General features: G+C 40.2%; 1 protein-coding gene across 1 annotated transcript in view; it reads left to right on the top strand.

Moving 5' to 3' along the window:
* Positions 1-685: 685 nt before the first annotated feature.
* Positions 686-23393, top strand: part of bach2b (BTB and CNC homology 1, basic leucine zipper transcription factor 2b) — an 89536-nt gene continuing 66828 nt past the window's right edge. The window contains exon 1 of the mRNA XM_070987940.1: positions 686-988. The gene's annotated coding sequence lies outside the window, so the exon portion shown is untranslated. The remainder of the gene's footprint in view (positions 989-23393) is intronic.

Raw genomic sequence — 23393 nt, 5'->3', positions numbered from 1 at the left:
CCGAGGTGTGAAGCTGTGCCTCTGTGAAAACAAAAAGCAATACAAGAAAACATGTTGAATCATTACAACCCCATTTTAAAAACATGCATACTGTACACTATACATGTCTTTTAATAATACAGTTTCCATATTTTCCATATGTTTCTTGACTTTTAGTTACAATAATTCCTTGTGTGTGAAAATCTATTTAGCAATAAACCTGATTCTGATTTTAAAAAACTACAAATCATATAGGCCTAAATAGATCAAAGAAGTTTTTCAAGCATTTTCTTTTAAGTTGTGTAGAGTCATGTTATGTAGAGTGCTTTCGACGGAAATGAGCTCCACTTTAAAAGTTATAAGGTGATTTGACTCAAAGCGATTTCTAGACTACATTTGTTGTCGAGTCTGCAGCTTGTGAAAACGGCTTGTGTCATCTTTCACCGTCATATTACCGCTGTGTGCACCGGGAGCAGAGGACGGGAAGGAACGGGGAGCCGAAGCAGCGAGCACGAGGGGAGGGATTTGAGTGAGCAGCCAGTAGTGCGATTCTCCAAGCTCCGCTGCGCACAGACGAGGGCGTACGCGCGCGCTTCCCGCCGTTACCAACGCAAAGCCGCCCCGCGCTAACGATGTTGTGAATGAGGGGATAGAGTGACGTCAGCGGCCGAATGTCAACAATGTAGCGACTGAGAGTAGGCGTTCCAGTCGAGTGTAACAAACAGCGGAGACGGAGCGGCACGCCGCGCTGGATCACCACGCACACATACACACGCGCGCGCAGTCGTACTCACAGCGGCAACAACAGACTGTAGAATCGCCGACGTTGGTTTTTTTTTTTTTTTTTTTTTTGGAAGTGAGAAATAACCGAGTTGCAGTTACGGGAGAAGAAGTCACCTATCTGCAGCCGGGAGGCGTTGAGGAAACGACAAAGCGAGTCATCATGTGAAAGAACTTATGTGGGAAACGCACAAAAGGGCTGGAATACGAGCAGAATAGAAAGTAAAAGGTGAGCTGGCATGCACGTTTCCGAGCGTCTTTTCCCCCTCTCTGGACAACATTTCGCTGTTATTTCTATGAATTACTCATTTGTCAATCTCAGTCTATTGTTGATGCTCTCATAACCGAGTTGCAAACTTGTGTAAGTGGCGCAGCGGTGGGCTCCAGCCTACAGAGAGCCCTCCCTGCGATATATGGAAGAAAGTCACTTATAGAAAAAGAGAAAACCGCATGCATGAATGCTGAAAGCTCGGCGGCGGTGCGAGTATTTAAGGATGTCATGTTTTGGGGTGTGAACGCGGGTTCAGGAGTGAAACTCAACTCTGTACCACATCCTGTTATGCTTTGAGTCAACGCGCCGTGTGCGCTCCCTTTTCTCTGTTTTTGAGAAGTAGATGCGTCGGTGATCCCAGAGGAGGGTCAGGCATGCCGCTGCTGCTGGAGGAGCACTGCTCCATTAAAGACGAGCCTGTCACCTGCAGCGTCACTCAACACCTCCCTCAGCCACGACATGCACAACCGTCCAGTTACTTTGGAACGGAACAGAATATGTATTATTATTATTATTATTATTCAGTGCATTACAGCGCTTTTTTTTCAATCTTTTCCAAATCTGAAACGTATCGTCGATCACATTTCCTCATTAATACAAAAAAAAAATCATCAAAATATTTGCTGTGTAAGGACGAGCCTTATTTGCTCCGACAGCCAATGGAATCATCTCAATCGCTCGCCTAAGAGCTCATATTTTCATTATCATTAACCCCTTATGTGACAAAGATGGGGAACAAGCCCGGCTCCCGTCACTTTGCCGAAAATACGAGAACACATCGCTGATTTTTCACCAAGCGGTGACAGGATGAAAACAGCTGCGCCTTTACGCGCGGTCCTGCATTGTCATGTGAATGGATGCTGCAGTAGTGGCTTAGTCAGTGCCTGTCAGTCTTATTATGTTGGAGTCAGTGAATTATGCTGTGATGCAGGTCGGAGATAAAGTCGATTTGAGAAAAGAAGAGGAAACCTGATATGAAGATTTGTCGTAAAAAAAATCCTATAAAGAAGCAGTTTGGTGACACATGCTGTTATACGTACAATCCATTAACGTCTTAAAAATGAATGTCTGATATTACATGTGTTTTCTTTGACACATTGAAGTTTACAATGAGAATCAATCGTGTTCCAAGCTTCATCTCATTTTCGGCGCCCACGTTTGCTTTGCAGAGTCTGTCGTTGGATAAAATAATGAAGCTTGTGTCCTCAGTGTCCAGGCAGCCAGTGCTCCTTCTTGGCTGCATGAGAAGGCAGAATAAATGTGTTTATTTCGGGATACTATTGTTGGATCGCCACGTGTTTGACTTGGCGACGAGGTGCCTGAAATCAGAGGGGAGTGAGTGATGCTGCCATTTATGCGGTGATACAGCAGTTTGAGGAGCAGTGACATCCGGCATCACAGCCTCTTTGTCTGTTTGTGCTGATGCAACGCGATGATGGCACTGAGGGGATCGCAGCATCACCCTCCTTCCTCAACCATTTCTCACATGTGTCGCATTTTTGCAATTATTTATTTATTTTTTTTCTATCTCATATTGGAATTACTGGTTTCCATCGTTTTCCGCGCTGGAGTTGTTTTTGAATGCATGATGAAAGCAGAGGATTTCGGTCTCGTTGGAATATCTAATTATTGTCATTGTAAAGGGAGCTGACATGAAAACACATTGTCGTTCACTGACATCGCTCTGCTTTCACAACACGTGCATGGCGGCAGTACTCATGCGCAGTTTTACGCACAGAACCTTTTGTTCTGTTCAGTGGCCCCGCTGCCTTTCTTTTCCCATGCATGGCAATCCCCTGCTTATTGTGAGGGGGAGGAGGGGTGTCCAAAACTGTAAACCCCACAATGACTCAGTCAGGCTTAAATGCCATTTCATCCGATCTGCCAGCGCTTTATTTCTCCTGCTTAGATCACTCTGTCATCTGAAATATCAAATGATGTTTATTTCTCTGCATCACTGTTTTCTTTGTCCAGCTGCATAAACAGAGGAATTACTTGACATAATTTGTCATATTATGACGTTTTGACCTTGATAGCTAATTCTCTACAGTATATCATAATGCTAATAATAATACACTCTGAAAATTAGTCATTTCCCCTGAATTTTAACATCAAAATATAGTCTCAACAAACATTATCATCAGTCAAAAGTTTCCGGTTTCACAAGAATTTAGTGTTTTCTTTTCTGATAATAATATCATTCCTCTGAATGTCAGTAATGACACTGAATTATTGCCAAGTTGTTGCATCACATTTTTGAACTTCCTCTTTCTTCTGTGCCTTCCATTATTGTAAAAGCTGCAATGTAAAAGTTAACATGAGTGATGTTGGTTGGTTTTTAGGGCTGTTGCAGGATTTAAGGCATTCTGGGGACCGTCCAGCCCATACGTGTAGAATTTTGACCAGACAAAAGAAGTTCTTTAGGCACTCCTTGGTAGAGCAAATCAGTGAAGTTATATGAAAAGCCTTTTAATAGTCAGACATGTTGGTTAAAGCATGGAACACTTTGACATCACATCACACTCCTCATCAGGCCAGAAAGAATACAAACAGACAGATTACACCTGCCGCTTTGTACAAGACACTGGAAATAAACACTGCTGCATAATCTAATGAAATGAGATTAACTACCTCTTTTGGAAGAAAAAAGAGGAAGGAATTTTTTCTAACTAGTTATTTTTTTATTATTATTATTATTAGATTTATTCAGATATTTTTCCAATATACTATTTTCTGTATATTTGATGATATTAAGGTCAAAATGCTGTTAAAGCCTTCTCACCACCAGGAACATGATTATGGGAGGTATTTAATTATTGTATTGTATTTTTATGTCATTGGCTTTCAAATTGTTAAATCATTTAATACTGTAAAGGTGATGCAATCAGCCTGTGAAATACTCTGGTAGGTTTTGTTGCGAAAGAAATAAAAAAAATACCCTGCACATAATGCCCGAAATGGGAGCTATAACCCTATTTGAGGGTTCACCTCTCTAAGAACCCTTCTTTTCAGGCATCCACAGTTTATAGCAGTAAAAAGTATGCACAAAACATTTTGCAACATTCAGTTTCCTCTTCCTCTATTTTGTCCAGTCCCAACATTCTGTAACTGCAGGTGCATTCAAATGAATTCAGCAAGACTCCACTGCAGCCCTTTAGAAAGATAAGTCATTATGTTGGACAAAATGACTGTTATTATATATCAAGGCCAAGCTGAGTTTGGCCTGGGAACATCTCTCAGTCTGAGCGAGGCTGTTTTGGGGATCTCGACATAATGAGTCCCTCAGGGTTCCCAGCCACAGCTGAAATCCCACACGGCAACAGGATCCCTACATGTGACCCTGCTGGTTCCCCCTTCATGCTTTCCATTCTGGACTGTACCATCTGGGGTAGCTCCTTCAGGTTTCCTGAGCCCATTGTACTCATGTTTTATGTCACTGAAGTTCCTATCAAGCTAATTAAAATCCTGATGACAGAAGAAGCTGCTTGTGTTCAAAAGTAACCAAGCACTTATGGGTTAATGATTCATGAAATTGCAGTTGGAGAAGGATGTGATTGAGTGATCTCTTTGTGCAATCGCAGAAGAATCCTTAGCAACCCCTTAAGGTTCTAAAGCAGCAATATTTTTGATTCTTATGAAGGAGGAGCAGGAGTGTGGTTTCAAAGCAAAGCATATCCTCCGTAAAGAAATGAATAAAAAGCTGCAAATCCCCATCTCTCACATCAATTTTTTTCTTCCTGCATCATTAAAGGATCGTTTGCATCACTGAGGATATTTGAGTAACCCCCACCAGCTCAGCTCAACATCCCAAGCCAGTGCCTTGGCCAGGAAAAAAAGAAGAAAACATGTTCCCATAGCTCTCCCACGTCAGCACAAAGGCATGTTTGACTGGGCTGCTGCCAGTGTGAGGCGTAGATGGAACAGCACTGCTGGGAGAAATCTAAGATCCTGCACTTTACACCAAGGGCTATTGTTTCTCCCCTCTCTCTCTTGCTCAGTCTGTTGTGATCCCTTCTCTCTGTCATATCATGGCTGCTCATTATTCTTCTTCCATCGTTCACGGCAGCGATGTGCACTGGCTTTATCGCTCACCATGTGAAATCAGATTGCATTATCCTGCCATTCCAGCTCCCATCAGTCTGCGGTTGCAGACTCACTGCCTGTCTGTGTGTTTGCTGCACAACAGAGACACTTGCCAAGAAGCTATCAAATCTAAAACACCACAGGCTGATTTCTGATTGTTCTGTTTTGTTTTTTTTTTGTTTTTTTTTTCTTGTGTTGCCTGTAAGAAATTATCAGGGCACGTAAATCATCCTGATAGCTGCGTCAAACCTATTTGATGACCTCACAGGCCTGTCATACTGCCTCAAGCAGAGAGCTTCACCCTCTGAGCTCTGAGTTAATACTCTTTACTAACCCTCCTGTAGTCATCCATAAGGTTACAGCTGTGCAAAACATATTGCGCTAATGAAATAATGCACATCTGGTCCTAATCGCTTTGAAATTAAAACTTTGTAAGGGTGCAACATGGGGGGCAGGAGGTTGAGTAGTTATTAAACTGTTTAGAAGAATGAGCCGTGTGTGAAGTGGCGTTCAGTGAAAACATTTAGCACAGTGTAATGACCTGTTTGTATTGGATTAACGCACCACTACTACTACTACTACTACTACTACTACTACTACTACTGTTGACTGCAGAGCGTTGCAGAGTTCTGTTTAAACTTGCACGCACTGAGCAGGAGAGAGTTCAGCATAGAGGAGCTGCAGCTACATTTGGTTTTCATACATTCAGTGAGCTGGAGGTGCTCACAGCTAAACATGGCACTGCTGCTGCTTGGACAGCGTTAGCTCCTCAGTCAGAAGATGCCAGGCTGGACCATCTATGGAAGACAGCTCACACCAATGAATTAAAAACTACTTTTAGAAATTAATGAAATGGTTATGGTTAAACCAAGAATTAGAAGCAAATCGTAAGGTTTCTGTGTAAAAATGACGACTCTTGAGGCTACAGCCACTTTTCAGGTTATTAGCAGAATTTAGATCTTGAAGGATTAAGTGTTCTCATAATGCAGACTCAGTTTCAACATAATTCTGAGTTTGTTCTTGCCATTGTTTTAATACTGGTTTAGATTTAAGTTTGAATTAATTTTTTTGTGAATTTTCACAGAATTCTGACTCAAATCTCAGAATTCTGAAATTAATATTAAATTAGTCTTTATAACATTATATTTCAGAATTCAATCCAGTGTTTTTGCATGGCTTTGGTCCTCCACTGAACTGAATTGACATTGAGTTAAATTCATAATGAAAAGTTTGAATTCTGAATTTTGCATTTTCTGACAAGATTCTGGGAATTCTTCAATTTTAAAACAAGTTTTGTACTTATACTGTATTAATGTCAGAAACTCAGTTTTACTCCTATAGCCCTTACCTTTCCCCAGATTCTGAAGAAAAATTAAATACAAATAAAAAGAAAAAAGAAAAACAAGAAAAAAGAAAAGAAAAACTGTGGCCTAATCTTTGCCCAAATATTGAGCATAAACTGAGAATTAAAAAGAAAAATGTCTTCTTTAGCACAACTTTTGTCAAATATTGATCTTAGATTTAATTTCACAGTTTCAGGTGTTTTCTTTTTCTTCACATGCTTTTTCTTGAGATTTCTGACATTATTCATTATTCTGACTTTATTCTCACGATAGTTACAAAAATTTCAAATGAAAATGAATTCAGCTCAGAAACATTTAGATTTGTGAGAAAAATAATAAATTGTTACTGTCTCTAAAATCACTCCTACATTCATTTATTCACAACACTATATAAAAAAAATCCAAATAAAATGTGGAACATTGTTTTGGGGGTTAGTTCGCAGAAATTAGTGTACATTTGATTCTAATAATTTCCTTGTCTTAAATGTCACTTCTCAAACATCTCATTTTGTACTTGGGATTCAGAAATGAAATTTGTTGTCATTTCTTTCTCAGAATTCATTTCAGAACTCAAATAGTTTTTATTCATAGCCCTAAGTGTCTTCCATACCTGACCATTTGCATGTTGCCAGCTGGACAGTTGAGTTGTGAAATTGCTTCTGGGACACCTACGTTGATAAAAATAGCTGTGAAACTTTAGCATGTGTTACGGTTGGTTTTGAACTCTGCAGAGCAACCAGTGCTGAATGAAACATGCACCTCCATATTTACATAAGCAAGGGCCACCGACTTGTATGCAATCTTTCTTTTATTATTCCAAGTTTCACTGAATGTGAATGACATGCTACAGTTTTTCTCCCCCGCTGAGCCCAGTGGGAAAACGGCAGCCATAAAGCCACATCACATTCTTAGCTGTGTCTAGATATTCACCTTGGTAACAGTAACAGAGCAATTATCGTGGCATCAAGGTAGGCCAGCTCCTCTGTATATTCATGCTGCATTTTCTCAGGGTTGCTAAGGTTATTCATAGTAAATACTGTTGTCTGTGTGGTCCCCAGAGCCCATCCCCTGCTCCCCCCCTAGAAATGATATGCATACCATATCAAATTAGAGCAGTTTGCTATGAAAACAAGGTGATGTAAACAGACTGTGTCTCCAGGGTTAGGCCTCCTGTGGTGTTTGCAGCTCTTCTCTGTGTCCCCCTGGGGAGCACTGAAGCACACAGTAATAGTAGTAGTATTTCCAATTTAAGCTCCTCCTATTGTCTGTCAGCAGTTTACTCTTTGCAGCTGCTGAGTCACACATTATTGTAGACCTGACCAGAGAACAGCTGTACACATACATTCTTCACTGGCAGAGCCTTTACATTGATTAGAAGGTTCTGTGTGACGTACAGAACAATCAAACTGGAATTTTTGTTCTACACACTATGTTTGTAGTTGAAGCAATCTTGTTCAAGGTTCATTTATTAGCTGTTCTGGTTGCCATAATAGTATGAATATTAGATATCATAATAATTTACACAAGAAAGCCAGAAGAGAGTGCATACCTCCCCCAGGGCTGCATAATTGTCTAACAGTTTATTTCACAGAAAAAAAGTAAATAATCTGAATCTAGATCTCTATCAAAATGTTCTCTATAATGCAAAATGCAAAAAATGCAAAAAATACTATAAATATATGATGTTTCAATTCAAATATATTTAATTCAAGTAGCTTATCAGGGCTAACTATATCTTTTGAAATTCTAGGACCTGCACCAAAATCTATTGAATTGTTCCTACACCAAATTCCTTTGAAATTTTGTGATATTCTAATAAATAGACAAAAGGAGCCAAAAATTTAACATTATTGGTGGAAGTATTACAACATATGTTTACCAACCTAAGTAAAGCAAGACAAATGTTATGCTCTAATAAAGATGTAAAAATAGAATTAATCTGCACATATAGCAAGAGTGAGGTCAAGTAAAAGTAGATATAGTAAGATAAGATAAGATAAGATGTGCCTTTATTGATTGGCAAAGGGAAAATTAGGGTGTTACAGTAGGACAAGGACAGAAAATTTAGAGAGTAAATAAATAAAAATAGAAACTATACAAGTCAGAAAACCCATATATCATCCACAAGTTACAACAGAACATTGCAGTAATGGAACAAGCTTACGTAAAGTGCTTGAGATTCACAAAATGTAGACAACAGTCCAAAAAACAAGTAATGGAAATGCTGGATTACTTCTTTTAACCTTGACTGAAAAAAGTAACATGTTTTTTTTTAAACTTTCAGTTAGAAAACGTACTAATTTGCACTTCCCCTTCTTTTAGCCAAATTGCACCTGACATGCTTAACAGATCTGTAAATACAACTGCACCTGACAGAATACAGATATTGGTTGCCGGTCACAAGCATCTGTGTTTCTAAATATAAAGACGTCAAGTAAATGACGCTCGAATAAAAAGTTTACTTCTGACACGGTTCTCCCCCCTCCTGCACAGACAGACAATGTGCTTCTTCCTCTGAAGTTTGAGGTCATATCCTTGTATGTGACACCCTTTGTTCTGTTTACTGCCAGTGAAATGCACACTGCCACAGTGAGAGGCTCGCTTCTGTTGCTGCAGTGATCACTGTTTTCTCCCTCTTGCTGAGTTATTAGAGCTAAACTTATTACAGTCCGTTACTGAAAAGACTGAAAAGGAGTTTTTGCCGTAAAACCACTGAGTGTTTAGAGTTTCTGTTTCCATCCTTAACCCAGGCAGTCTCCAGAAAGGCCTGGGTGTCAAAGATACTGTGATGAGAAGAATATCTGAATAGAATAGAATAGAATAGAATAGAATAGAATAGAATAGAATAGAATAGAATAGAATAGAATAGAATAGAATAGATAAAGTGCATTTCAGGTCATTTATGAGCTGAGCTCAATGGATACACTGAAACTGTCCCGCCTCTCTTTTCCTCAAAGAACAGATACACTTCCAGCCATTCTTTATGTTTTTTGTTTTTGTTTTGTTTTGTTAGAGGCAGACTAGCACATTGATATTTTCAGCTGATATCATGGTGTGTATGTTGACAGATTCTCAAACAGAAATTGCCCAGTAGTAAGAAAAAATATTTGTAGCCTATATTTAAAATTTGCCAATCAAGTTGACAAAATAATATGCATTTAGGGTCTACTTACTCACTTCTCCTGGCTCAAAGCTTCAATTTTTAAGTCCTAAAACGTCATCACTTGATGATATGGTTAACTAATAATATAATCTTAAAAATTTAACCTGGAAGCTTCTTCACAACAAGATGACAATAAGGTGATGGCAGGCTCTGCCACTTGACTGATATCAATAATCAGTGCAATGGACAATTTATTTTCTGTGCCAAAAAACAGTGTACCTTTTTATATAAAGCTATTAGTCAAATGATTTTGATTCCAGTGGTTTTTACCATTCAAATGTATTGTTATCATATACATACTGTCAGTGTTAATTTTGATAATTAAGTTTATTGTTCAGCTGTAAAATTGTATTGCAAAATATTCACATTATGTGTTTGTGAAGAAAAAACAGCATTAGCTGATATATTGGACACGTATTTTATGCTCATCTTACCTTCATCAAGTCATTCTCTGTGTTTTCCAGTGAGTCTTACTGAGTTAAAAGTTTGTAGTCACTGACTGAAATTTAAGCATTAGTTGTCAGGGGCCAAATGAAGGCCTTCATCCTAGATATTTCCTGCCCCAGTCATTTTGTTTTCCCTCACCTCTTTCTCCATCCACTGGACTGATGGGAAAAAGAAGTGGTGCTCAGTCAAGCATAGTGGAAGGTATTTCAAACAATCAGCAGATTCCTGGTACAGGGAGTGAGATCATTGTTTTACTGGGGGGTGGAGGGTGGGGGGGCTGGGATGACCCCATGGCAGGACGTTGTTGTCCGCCTGCCAGAGTCTACTCAGTGATCGCTGTGAACTTGGAAGTGACACCGGCTGTGGCAGAGGTCAGAATTCCTCCCTAGATGGATTTATTTGTACTGCTTTGCACATCAGAGACACCCTGTAAAACCAAAACACTCCCATTGTGTCTGTGAGGCATGTTAACACGGAGCCCTGACATCTATGGCTGATGAACGCTGTGCAAATAAAGAATAATAAGTCTGCTTAGTAAACGACGTGTCAGGGAAGAACTACTGATCATTCAGTAAACACAACAATTTGATCTCTTGCTTGTTTTGTGAGTTCACACATCAGAGATGAGTGAGAAATGCTCATGGTTCATGCACATCGTTATAGCTGCATGACAATCAACTTAAGTGACAGTTCATTCAAAGTGCTACAGAACGTATTTCTTCTCTTAACCCTCGTGATATCGAGCCATGAGGTTAGCTTTGGTTTGCTTTGTCCTGGTTTTGAGAAGTCTCTGCCTGAACCGCAATACAGTGTAGTTGAATTATTGTTTTATATCAATTTTGCAATTTGAATGAGTGAATTTTTCAAATCATTAAAATTAGCTAACTGTTGCTAGCTCTTGTTGCTAATTAATGCAGTCTGTTTACCAATGTCTCACACTTGGCCAAAGATTTTATTTTCTCCAAGTAAGAAACCCAACCACTGTGTGTCATATTGATGTTAGAAAAGACCGAATGGACTTTGTGGTTTTGCTCGTCAAAAGACCAGCTAAGTGGTGAGTTTTTCTCTGAACTATCTCACATATCACGTCGTTAGCCGACAGGTAGGCTACTCAAGTCAAGTCAATGAGCAGCAGCTGTCAAACTGACGAGTGGTTGAAATGTGTCAAACTTCTTAAGCATGTTATATGATTGTTTTAACCTTAATAGCTTTGAATTCGGAACTCCAAGCTTTGGAATTTTTTTCTCACTCTAAAAAACTAACGTTAGTTTAAGCAGCTATAGTGCAAAGATGTCAGGTTGTCAGTCAGATTTCACCATTTTTCACCATCAGGTTTCAACTGCAGTTTGTCATTATCACCATACAGTGGTGTCATAATGTGCCACTATTGTAATATCTTAATACAGATGAGCTAAACTGTTTGGAATGTAAATTTGTTACAACCATGGAAGAATGTAAGCAACATCATCTCATCCGATTCATTTTATGTACAAAGAATAAGATAATTTAGTGATAATTGGTACAAGCTTGTCTGTTGACTGTTTTACAGAATACTGTAGAGTCCTGGAGTTAAATTGACTGAAAATGATTGCAAGTTCGATACCAAGTGCTTTACTTAAATCGTTGAAGGCGTGAGTGGATTTTTTTTCTGGTGCTTATAAACTTTCAGAAAAAAATTTGTCAGGAAAAAATTCTATAGCAAGATCTTTCCAAACCCATTGTTCCTATTATTATGAATATCACACAGACCATAAAGCGCTACTGTAGAAAAATAATTTAAATGAAAATGTTGACTCTCACAACCAGGTTAAATGAAGCCAAAACTGTCCGCATGACTTCACTGGAGGTGAGATCTTTTTTCGTGTTCTGGGTGAAGCAGCCTCCTAACGACTGCATGCATTCTGAGGCAGTTTACAGTAAATCGAATCATATCGTCACTGATGTTGTTGAAGCAGTGGAGTGTAAAACAACAAAGCCTGTTCAGCGTGTGGTTTGGTAAAGAAGTGCAGCTGTAAAGGAGTTTGTGTGAAGCAGGAGAGGAGGTTTGTAGGGGGGGCATCCTGTGAGACCAGCACAGGTGGTTGGGAGGGGGTTGGTGTAGTGGAGGGAGGGAAGGAGGGAGGTTGTGGGCGTGGAAGTGCAGTAATGCGCCCACTTCCTGCACCGAGCCCCCGTGCTATACTGTAAACCAGTAAGCTTACAAAGAGATCAGCAGGATTTGCTGGTGGTGGCTTCCTGCCATTTCACAGCAGGCAGCCATAGGTGGAGAGCCTGTCTGTGCACTCCACTGGCCCACTGTGCCTTCTGCTTTTCCTTGTGATTTTTTTTAAATCATGGCACTGAGAAAGGAGCATGAAGAGGAACATTAACTCTACAGCAAGAAAAAGTTGTGGATTGAAGGCATAAAAACTGAGAGCATGACGTTTACCCCAGTGGGTTTTCCATTTGTTGCTCACAGATGTGGAATGGAAAACCTGAAAGGCTATGTGCTGGGTTAAATCCATATATACAGCCCTTCCTGTGGGGGTGTAATCTGTACGCAGATACTTGTCAGCCAGCTTTATGGTGATTTGATCCTGTAATTTCAAGTGAATGAGCTGGTAAAAACATAATGCTCACAGGTCCTCAGGGCATGTTCACATCATATTTTGGAGAATTTGCTCCTGTTGGTTTGGCTCAATTGGTCAGATGAGAATGATGTCATTTGAACATGGACGGCACCAAAGTAACCCAATCATCCTCCATGTCTAGCTCAATGGGGGTTGTCAGGTGCATCGCTAGACTAATTATTGGTTTACAGATGCTTAAATATCAGAAAGCACAGGAATATTGAGAAGTTCTGCAAAAGCTCAGATTCTGTTCAGCGATGAGTCTTTTTAAAGTTCTGCCAGTGTCTGAATCAGTCAGATGACTGCTGATGTGATGCAATGTGGTTCCAGACCTCCAGTATCAGGGGTAAACAGGTAACATGCCCATCCGTCCCTCAGAATGACACATCTTTCACTGGTTAGTCAAACAGTGCCTAGTTCTGTTCATACTGCGTACTGACATTGTCACTGTGCCTACAGTTCACCCTCATCTTGGACTTTTAGGCTAGAACTATAGTTCTCCAGAGACACACTTACAATCTCCAGCAATGGGTTGTGTGTATATAATATTTAACTGAGTTATTAAGTAAGGGAAATGGCTTTAATGCAGTATTAGTTAGTAGTAGATTAGTTTTTTAATAACTTTTAATAACTTTCAATTCTTCACCCTTGTTTTCTTTATGGCTTGTTCATAGTTACTAAATGATACACAGCAACAATATTAGCTTACAAATCCCATCTTTCTCTTCCTAGTTACAGCTCAGAATGTAACCAGAGTAACTTGAGGAAATGACCCCAGAGCACAAGGGTTTATGGGAGTAAAAAGACAGATGTTGACATTCCGTAGCCAGCAGTTACTCATTCTTGCACAACCTCACGTAGTATAAGGTGTTTTAAGTGATGTGACATCTAGAAAAGGTAAATTATGGCAAAAAATCATCCAGTCAGTTTGAGCCCTGGTGCGTTTGCAGGCAGGAAATGTGAACCTAAATGACCCAAATAAGCTGTAAAGCAGCAAAGGAAAGAAGCAGTAGGTGTAATTTGAGTTCATGTCAGTTCAGCAGGTGTCCACCTGTGTCTCCCGCTGACCTGCAGTGAGTAAGCAGACTCTTGTTGTGTACCTGCAGCAGTCACATGCTGCACCGTGCAGTCCACTGGCCGGGCCGTGTCATTAAGGACAGATGGTGAAAGGTCAACAAGGCAAGTTGTGGATGATCCACTGTTGATACTGAGTCACAAGATCTGCGTCAGCCAAGCCTGTGAAAAACCACGTAGCGTTGGCGCCTGCGAAGCTGCTACCTGCCTCTGACTTTCCAGCCATTGACACACAGCTTTTATGTTCGATTTTAAAGGGAGATTTTTAATATGAATTTCATTTTATTATCTTTCTGGTTGGTCTCAGTGGTTAGACGCCACATTGAGCTGTCTCAGTCTTGATTGGCTCCTTGCAGTCAGGCGGTTTTGAAGCACTCTCTTATCAGCATGTGTTTCATTGTGAGTGTGTGTGTTTAAGTTTTTACTTGAAGGTGTGTGTTAGTTCAGATTTGCTCTCTGTCATTTAACCTCGATGTATTATTGTGTCAATTAGAGGACCTGGTACTGTTCAGATTATAGGACATCTACCCATTCACACCATGGTTTATTATGAACCTTAACCATTCACACACACACACACACACACACACACACACACACACACACACACACACACACACACACACACACATTTGTTCAGTTTCTGGGGTTCAGGGTATTTCAGCATGTAGACTGCTGAGACCAGGGATCAAACCACCAACCTTCTGATCAGTGAATGACCGCTCTACACACTGAGGCACAGCCGCAGGAGTTTGGAATGTCAGCTGATAGGGTCCAGCTTCATGTGAAGACTTCGGTTCTATACTCACTACACTGCTTTTTTTTATTGTTGTTGTTGTTGTTGACTACTATTTCCAAGGTCTTGAAAGAATTGAATATATGTTCCATATGTTTTTGATAACGTTTTGGGGTTTTGTAATGTCTCGACCATATACAGAATCATTTTATTCATTTAAGAAGAGAATTTTAATACAAGAATGTTGAATGAATAGAAGTTGAAAATAGTCAAAATCAGAATAAATCAAAAAGATTACAAATTTGAGCAGACATTCAATGTTTTTTTATACTTACTTTAATAAAAATAATTTGCAAGAGCATGATTTTAGCTCTCTGGGATGAGGTATCCTGCGTGATTAAAGTCCAGTTACAGAGGCTTTCCTATAAAGGGCAGAGAAGAAGAACATTTGAGAAACAAAGGCAGACACATGGAGAGAGTTAGTGAGAGTAGAGATCAATAGCCGCGGCAGCATGGAGGGCTGCAGGAGCCGGCCATTTAGATGAATTACAGTAGCACAGTTTCCCTTTCATCTCACTCAAGGAGCGTGTCTGGAGGGGAGGAAGCAAATTGGTTCTCATCATGCTAAGCAAGTGCTGCTCAGTCTGATCTGATTGCTGAGTCTCTTTGAACATCGTGATGTATTCTCCTGCAGGATGATATACAAGAGGAACATTTATGCTGCACTTTAAGCCAGCTATCGTTGTCATCTTCTCCTCCAAGAGCACAGCGACAGACCACAAACAGGCTAATCTGTCTCGCTCTGCTCATCAACGGGCTGCTGTAACCATCATGATATCTCTGTCACAAACGTGCAGCTGTAAGCACACGTTTAGGTCGAGCTGTTTGATTGTTATCAGACACTGGTGGCAGAAGAGAAGGGAAAAGGGAGATTTCACAGCTGATTTGATCCTGAAAGTGAAAGATTTCTTTAAGCACCAGCACAAACAGAGGCACAGTGTTCTGAGCTCCCACTGCTGCTCCATGGTAGCTGTCATGTGACTCTGGTTCGTCTGTACTGTATAGGCTGGAAAAGATATTCAAGGATAATTCCATTGTTTCAGGAATAGCATTTGAAATAAGACACAATGAGGCAGATAACCACACTAATACCAAATGAGTTCAATTCTATCTTGAAATCTGGAAATGAGTTTATTTGCATTGGAAGCAGATAAAAGTTTCTCAGCAGCACATTGGTGGATGTGTGTAAATTCTGAGAAAATAAGATTTTATAACTCAAGCCAAATAATGTGACGTAATGTCTGTGGCTGCAGCTAATAATATTTTTGAATTATTGATTAATCTGTTTTTTCTAACTGGATTCATTAATTGAGAGTTTTTGATCTTGGAAATACTAGATGATGAACCAAATCTCAACTCAACATCCATTTACTAGCTTTTTCTGGAGCTTTCAATTATCTCACAGTCTTCACCAGCAAATAAAGTTTCCATGACAAATGAGCAAGTTCCACCCAGTGCTGAAAACTGAGACGCAACTGAAACTTCTTTTTGCCTCTTATTTAGCGTTAAAATGTTTTTAGAAAATAAGAAAGAAAAAAAAAAGACTATTGTAATTTCCAAGATTCTAATTTGCTGTCTTTAAACTCTTTATTTTGTCCAACAGGCTGAAATTTGGAAAACCAGCAAATCCTCAATTTTGAGAAATCCAATATTTGTTATTTTTGGATAAATTAGTAATTAATTATAGTGATAATTCATTGGCTCATTTTGTGTGAACTCCTTTAACTTCTAAGTAGAGACAGAGATATTTAAAAAGAATATCTTCAAGAGCAAACACACTAGTGAGCTAAAGCAGCTAGATTTTTTTGTTACTGTGGAGTTTTACAAATCTATAAGAAAAAGAGGAGAAATATAATCATGTTTCTGGCTGAATCACAGATCAAATCAAATATTTAAAACATGAAATAGAAATGTAATTTCACTAAAATAAAACTCAAAATAGAATAGCCAATTTAATCTGATACACAAAATCTTAACTTAAAGTCTGCTTTGTAGCATATTTTTTGGGCATTTCTTGGTCTTCTTCAGCAGATGGAGTAAACCCCTCCTCTATGAGATATAGCTGAAGCTCAGCAAGGAGATAGTAAAAGGGATCTTATGTTAAGTTTAATTTTAAAAGCTGTATGTCCCTTGTTTAGAAAGTAAATTAACTATTCGGTAACAGCACATTTCAGAATCAAATACCATTTCCTTTCTCTGAGTTGATCCATCTTCCATATTTTCTTTATTTCTGAGTCTTGATTTCAGCAAGTTCCTCAGACAAGTAGAACAAAAGGAGCAGTGTAATCCTACTGAAGTTCAGTTATGATGGCCATTTTTCATTTGGTCTTGAAACCTGAATTCAAAGAGTGTGAATGGCTTTTGAGCTTGTTCTTAAAAGATTTCACATTTTGTACTTGTACATGTCTTGCATGTGATTTTTTTCCATATATTTTGTTAGAAACCTGAAGAATTAGAAGCTTTGTCATCTCACAGATTATGCAGCCGTCAGCTCTGACCAAACTCCTCTGTTTGGTATCTTTACATTGAAACATCGTGTGAGTCGGCTGCAGTGCAGTATGTTTCTGTCGCTTTCCTGTGATATTGGATGAGTAATGGATGATTGGAGGGTTTGTCTTCACGCTGCAGGGACGCCCTCCCCATGCACCACCGACCTGCCAATCATGATCTCTTTCTGACTGATCGTGATGTGCATGTGTCAGTGTGAACGTATACTGCTTGTGGATAAATTATCACTAATCACCATCGGAAGATGAAGGATAAGTCTGTAAGTAGCACTAATACTGTTCCTACTCCAACTGTTGTTTTTATACGTCTAAACCTTATTTTCTGTTGGCAGGAAGGCTGTTTTTTATTTTTTCCTGTTGTGGTTAGACTGCGTGAAACTGAGGCAAACATTCATCAGAGTGACACACACAAACAAAAATTGAGACGCTGCTGTAGACTGATTCTTTTAATTCGCAGTCTATATTAATCTGGGTTTGATAGAGAATTTAGAATGCCAGCGAGAAGACAAAGACAAGAAGACTCATTTATTTATTTTGCTGTAAGATAATTCATGGATTCCGTTCTGCTTTGAAGTAAATAGTTTTGGAGTCTAAAGGCAAATCTTGGCCAAGAAAACATCATTGGAATGCTCTTGAAGACTGATAATATCACTCTATGTTCTCAGACAACAAGAGAAAACCGCACAGTTTGAAAGTAATAAATTCTTGACAAAGTGCGCATTTCCATTTATAACTTAGTGTTGCAAAGGAAATAAAGCTTCCTTCTCTGACTTCCTTTGCAGGTGCTAGAATAGCGGCTGTAGTAGACTTAATATGCAATGATAATTAATCCAACTGTGTCTTGCGTACCCTTCTATGCTAGTGTAAATCTCTCAGCAAGCCTCGTGACTGTTAACAACCCCAGTGATTCACTCATACGATAAATAAAGGAAGCCTATGTCTTTAAATCTTCCGTCTAATCATAGACCGGGCAAAATTTCCGTCTGAATTTGTGCTTGTAAAAAGGCAATCTATAAGTCTGAAGTGACATGTTGCGCACAGATCCATTGTGGGCAGCTCTCACGTGTATATAAAGTCAGAACTCTTATCCCTGCTTTTCTAAATAATCTGCTAGCAAGCACAAAGCTATTCTTTGTCCTGGAGCTGTTAGTCTCATAGCCAGAGTTTGTGGCTTAGTGTATGTAGTAGAGTTAAAGCTGCTGTAGTAGAAGTTGTCAGACTACTTAGCCCAGACCACGTGGAGTGCTGGCATCTGAGAGTCGTGCCTTGAGAGCGGCTCAATGTGGATACCTTTACTTGAAGGCATAACTCATATCAGGACTACTTTCTGATGTGATATGGAACAATATGAACAATAATGGTGGTATTGGCATTTTTCCTTACACCAAAAATGATGAGGAGAGTTCAAGTGAAGTGAAACCAAGTGGAACATCTTTGCAGGTCTCTTTAACTTGTTTAATATATCTTAATTTTTCCACTTAGGGGTGTAAGAAATGACTCAGACAGGAAGCTGAAATCCTGAATGACTTCCTGCTTCCTGTTACTGGTCGGGTCAGTTGAATGTGTGGTTATTAAAAGGGTGTCTTACAACAAGGACAAAAGGGAGGCTAGTTGGGCTGAGGAGGGAACAAATATGCCAAAAGAAAAAAGTAACTGTAATCCAAAATTACTGTCTATAGTCTCAGGAGACAAATGTGTCAAAAACATTTGACTCCCAAGTGTCCAAAGGGTTTTCTCTGTCCCCAAAAAGCATCCATGACACGCTTTGTTTGTCAGCAAACAGTTCCCTCATCTCTGCTGTTGTGGATGTTGTACAATGGAATGCAGACTTTAAGGGATTCCATAGAGGATATTTCCTAAGGCAGTGACTGAAGTTAACTTTCTGTAGTACAGGTCCCTGTTCATAAAGAAACCTTCAGAGAACTTGGAACACATTCTTTTAAAATGTTTTATGTACCTGAGCAAATTTTTGCAGTGGAATGTGTGAAAACTGCCGCAATAGTGAGACTATTCAACTTGTCCTGATCGAGTTAAAGCATCTTGAAATGAGGTAGAATATATAAAAACATGCAAAGCAGAAAGCAGTCCATCCTTCAAATGAGTGCTTGGGCATCAAAAACACATGAAAACGTCCCATCACGCTGTATTTTTCCTTACATAAAAGTTAGAAGAGGTGTGTGAACTGCCTGCCCTCGAAAGCAGGCAGAATGTTTTAGCAGGGTGTGTTTTACAAAGCTGGAGTAATCCAAGCACATAATTCACACATGGCCCATATCTGGAAGTTTAAGTGCCATTGCTCGTTGCCTGGGTTTGTTTGAGGCCTCTCTGAAGTATCCTCGCTCAACTGTACGAGCCTGTCTGCCTGTCTGCTTCCCATGATGCACCTCCCCATCTCCAGCCTGGCGAAGGCAGTGAAAGAGGCCATTGTTCATGTCACTCTGAGGCATGCTGCATGCACTTATGACACAGAGTGGGAGAAATTATTCCCATTATACTTGTGGAATGTCTTTGAATCAATCAGTTCTGTATGAATAAATGCTGCTCTTCAGCAGGCTTTGATTTACAAAGTCCTTTAGTTACAAATGTGCTCATTTATTTGTGTGATAGAAAAAACAAACAAACAATGCATTATACAGTACAAAAAGCAAGTTAAAAAAGAAAAAAGTCAATATTACAACTTTTCACATCTAAAGCAACACCTTGTTTTATGCTGATTTCCTTCCTGCCTTGAGGATTTTTTTCATTTTCAGCCTGACCTGGAGCAAAGACCACCTCCAGAGCCCAATTCAGATGTCCGATTCTCTGAATTGAGCGGTCTGTTAACACTTTGCAAGAAAACAAGTGGCTTTCAGGACATCTCTCCCCCTAATTCCTTTCCTTTCTCACTAAGCTTTGATTGATGTGCAGCAAAGCACAGTTGGAAAAGCTTGCAGCTTCTCTCATGGATTTTCCCTGCATGATGTAATGTTTTAATGATCCTCTATGTAGTATGCCATGTGCAGTGACATCAAAACAAAAGAAATATCCTCCCCCTGAAAAGGTGGACTTCTCTGTCTTCTCAGCCAGATCATTTATGCTTCACATACCATGAGACCCTTTGAATCCCCTAAACAGGACGTTCTTTGCTTTGACATGCGTGAGAACGTTTGATTCTCTCTGTTCTCAAGTTCCAGGCCAGAAAAAATCCTAATAGAAGTGAGGCTTCCTGATTCTATTTCTGCGTCTGTAAGTGGTGCAAGAAATGCTTATCCTTGTTTTTTTGTTTTTTTTTAATACTGAGCTGAGTTGTACGAGTCTTAGCCGCAGCTACTAGGAGTGTAAACCAAGAGCGCTATGCAGAGGTCATGAAACACTGCCCTATCCGTCAGCAGCCAGTCTATTTTTAACCCTGCTGTATCATGTATCACCTCTTGCCATATTGTTGTTCTTTTGTTCAGTGAGGAGGATATTTCGGGACACTCTCGGATAGCGTGAGACGCGGGATGAGGCGGAACCTCTCCCCGACAATTGATCTTCCCTCTCCTTCATGTGTGTGAGGTGAGGTGAAGCCCACGCCTGCCATTGACCTGTTACAGGGGTTGAAAATGTGCTCTTCCCATTCATTAGGCTGGGCGGCCTGTGCTGCTACCAGGCGCTTTCACTACATCTGTATTTGTGGTCTCTGATAGGATCCAGATGGCAGTCTGGAACACCCGTGCAGACCTCGTACGAGTTTCACATATGGCAAACAGTAAAGGAATATTTAAAGGAGCCTTGTACCCGGGTCACAGTGTAAACAAGTGATGGTCCATGCGTTTGTACTATTAGGAGTCAAAAAAAAATCAAGATAACATCGTACACCTTCAGCCAGTCTCTCCTTGAAGTTCTTCATGGTGTCGCATTGGGTTGTGCACCCAGAATGTGGTTGTCCAAGAATGAAAGAAGGCAGCTTAAAGCCCATCGTAATGAGTTGAGTTTTCAGTTTTCAGCCCCCTAATTCCAACTTCAGAAAGGTGTCAGAGAAGGGGTTTCAGACACTGACAATCCGACAAGCACTTCTTTTAAAGCATGCTTAGGCCTTCCTTATACATTCAAACCCCATCAATGTAACCTGCAGTAAAAACACATACGCATCCTTCTCAGCTCAGCGAGCAAAAGCAGTCTGTAGGGATCAAAGGGTTGAAGGATGAAAGGCAGATAAAAAGCAGTCAAATAATACCTTTCAGTGATAAACCACTCAAAAAGAACAATTGGAAAGTGACTTTTTTTTTTTTTTCTTTTGCTTTGGAGCTTTAGTGAGTGATCAGGACAAGACTCAGTCTTCTTGAGGGAAAAGGCCACAGGCTTGTCTGCTGCTGTATTTGTTTGGGTTGGGTTATGATCTTCCTTTCCAGTCTGCTGCTGCTGGTGCTCTGTTTTGCTCACATTTTTGCTGCTATGAATGTGGCAGGGGAATGCACATGGGGCGGGGGTAACAGAGGGGGGGAGAAGTGCAGGAATTCCCACTCACTTGGCTCATCTTGCATTTGCTCTACCCCTTCACTGAATATCCCCCGCCACACATGGAAAAGGGGATGTTTTGTTTGTGAAACACAGCGCTCTCAGGGCCATGCACACCATCCTTGTCTTTCAGGCATTAGGGACCTGGAGACGCTTGCACGATGTGGTGGCTCGGTTCGCATGAGGAGCACCACTGAGTTCATTCATCTGCCTGTCGAGGGCCCCTTTTCGCTTTTATTTTTAGCCAAAATCCATCAGGTCTGACAAGTGGAGCAATTTGGGCCAAGTCAAGGGCAACACTCCAGGTCCCTTCCACAAAGTCAATCTTCTCCTCCCCTCTGGGGAAGAAGTTCTGGACAGCCCTGCTCCAGTCCTGAGGTTTTTGTTGAGTCATGTGAGATCATGTACACAGAAATACAGGAGAGGTGGGGGCTGAACATGGAGGGGGCTGCAGGATAAATGAGGCGGGTGGGGTTAAAGCCAGGGGCAGCAGGGCAGCTAAAATCTGCTCACAGGCCAGCAGACAGCAGAACGTGCTGGTACTAGCCTTGTATAAGGTAATGTCTAGCGAGCATGTTGGGGTGGGACGTGTGCACAGATTTATTTTAATACACGGCAGGTCTTGCCAGTGGGGGGAGGGATGCCGAGTTGGTCAGCTCGTCCCGGGACAACTGTCACACTTCGGACAAGACAGGACTTTTTAGTAGACAGACCCACCACAGGTGAATAAAAAACACTGAAGAGAGGCAAGTTTCAGTCCAAGTTTGGCCTTTTAATCTGCATGATCAGGCTGGATTGTTTTTCCATCCCCTGAATGCTGTTTGAACTCGTTTTCCTCATGCTCTCTCCATACGGATGGACTAGCTCCTCTGACAGATGCATGTTTTGAGATAATTGCACTGCAGGGAGGTCTCGATTTGGCATGCCAGTCTTGTATTTAGCATTGCAGTGACACCGTTTAGTTGCCTTACAGTAGCTATGTTGCACAGGGGTGGGGGTCTGCTCTAGGTTCATACCTGAAAGAATACATCTATGCATCACGTTTCATATCGAAAGATGTCTTACCAGACTAATTATATACAATTACAGCTGTAATGTAATGTAATGATTTCTTTTATAATCATTCTATTGATTATTTTTCTGAGGAATTGACTGAGTAAACATTTCATCAGGTAGATACTCCAAAATTGTTTAAATTCTTATTGATTGCGTGTGAAAGCACATTCTTGCAGCACGTTCTTGCAGTTGCAAGTCCAAAAGTCCAAAAAAGAAGAGTTGTTGATTATTCTCGTGTCAGTTGGCTCATTGATTAATCAACTAGTTGTTCTCCAGTATTTACATAGCTTTAAGCTGAGAGTTCAGCACAGAGAAACAGTTAAGGATGGTTTCATGGTGCCAGTGTCGTTCTTCTTTTTCCATTTTTTACCTTTTGGTTGTAGCCATGCTGTTGGTCTGTACACCACTTTGGTCCTGACTGAAATATCTCATACTCCCATTTATCTCATATATAACTACTGGATGGATGGACTTGGAATTTAGTACAGACATTCATGTTCCCCACAGGATGAATTGTCATAATTTTGGGGAACTACTGACTTTTCAGGTCAAATTTTTAATTTGTCCAGTACTTGGTTTATGGCTAAATCCCTGCAAATCTAATGGCATTCCCATCAGCTATGCTTTATATTTACTGCTAATTCATAGATGTTAATTAAGAGGGTGAACATTATAAACATTTCCCTTTTAACATCAGTGTGTCAGCACTGTCATTGTGAGCATGTTGGTATGTAGACATTAGTATTTATAACAGTTCTAAGTAAGCTCTTAGTCTTGAGAGAAAGCATGTCTATCTAGCATCAATA

The sequence above is a fragment of the Chaetodon trifascialis genome, chromosome 19 (genome assembly GCF_039877785.1).
Source record: "Chaetodon trifascialis isolate fChaTrf1 chromosome 19, fChaTrf1.hap1, whole genome shotgun sequence".
Taxonomy (NCBI): Eukaryota; Metazoa; Chordata; class Actinopteri; order Chaetodontiformes; family Chaetodontidae; genus Chaetodon; species Chaetodon trifascialis.
The sequence above is the reverse complement of the archived record's forward strand: the minus strand, read 5'-3'. Positions and strand labels throughout refer to the sequence as shown.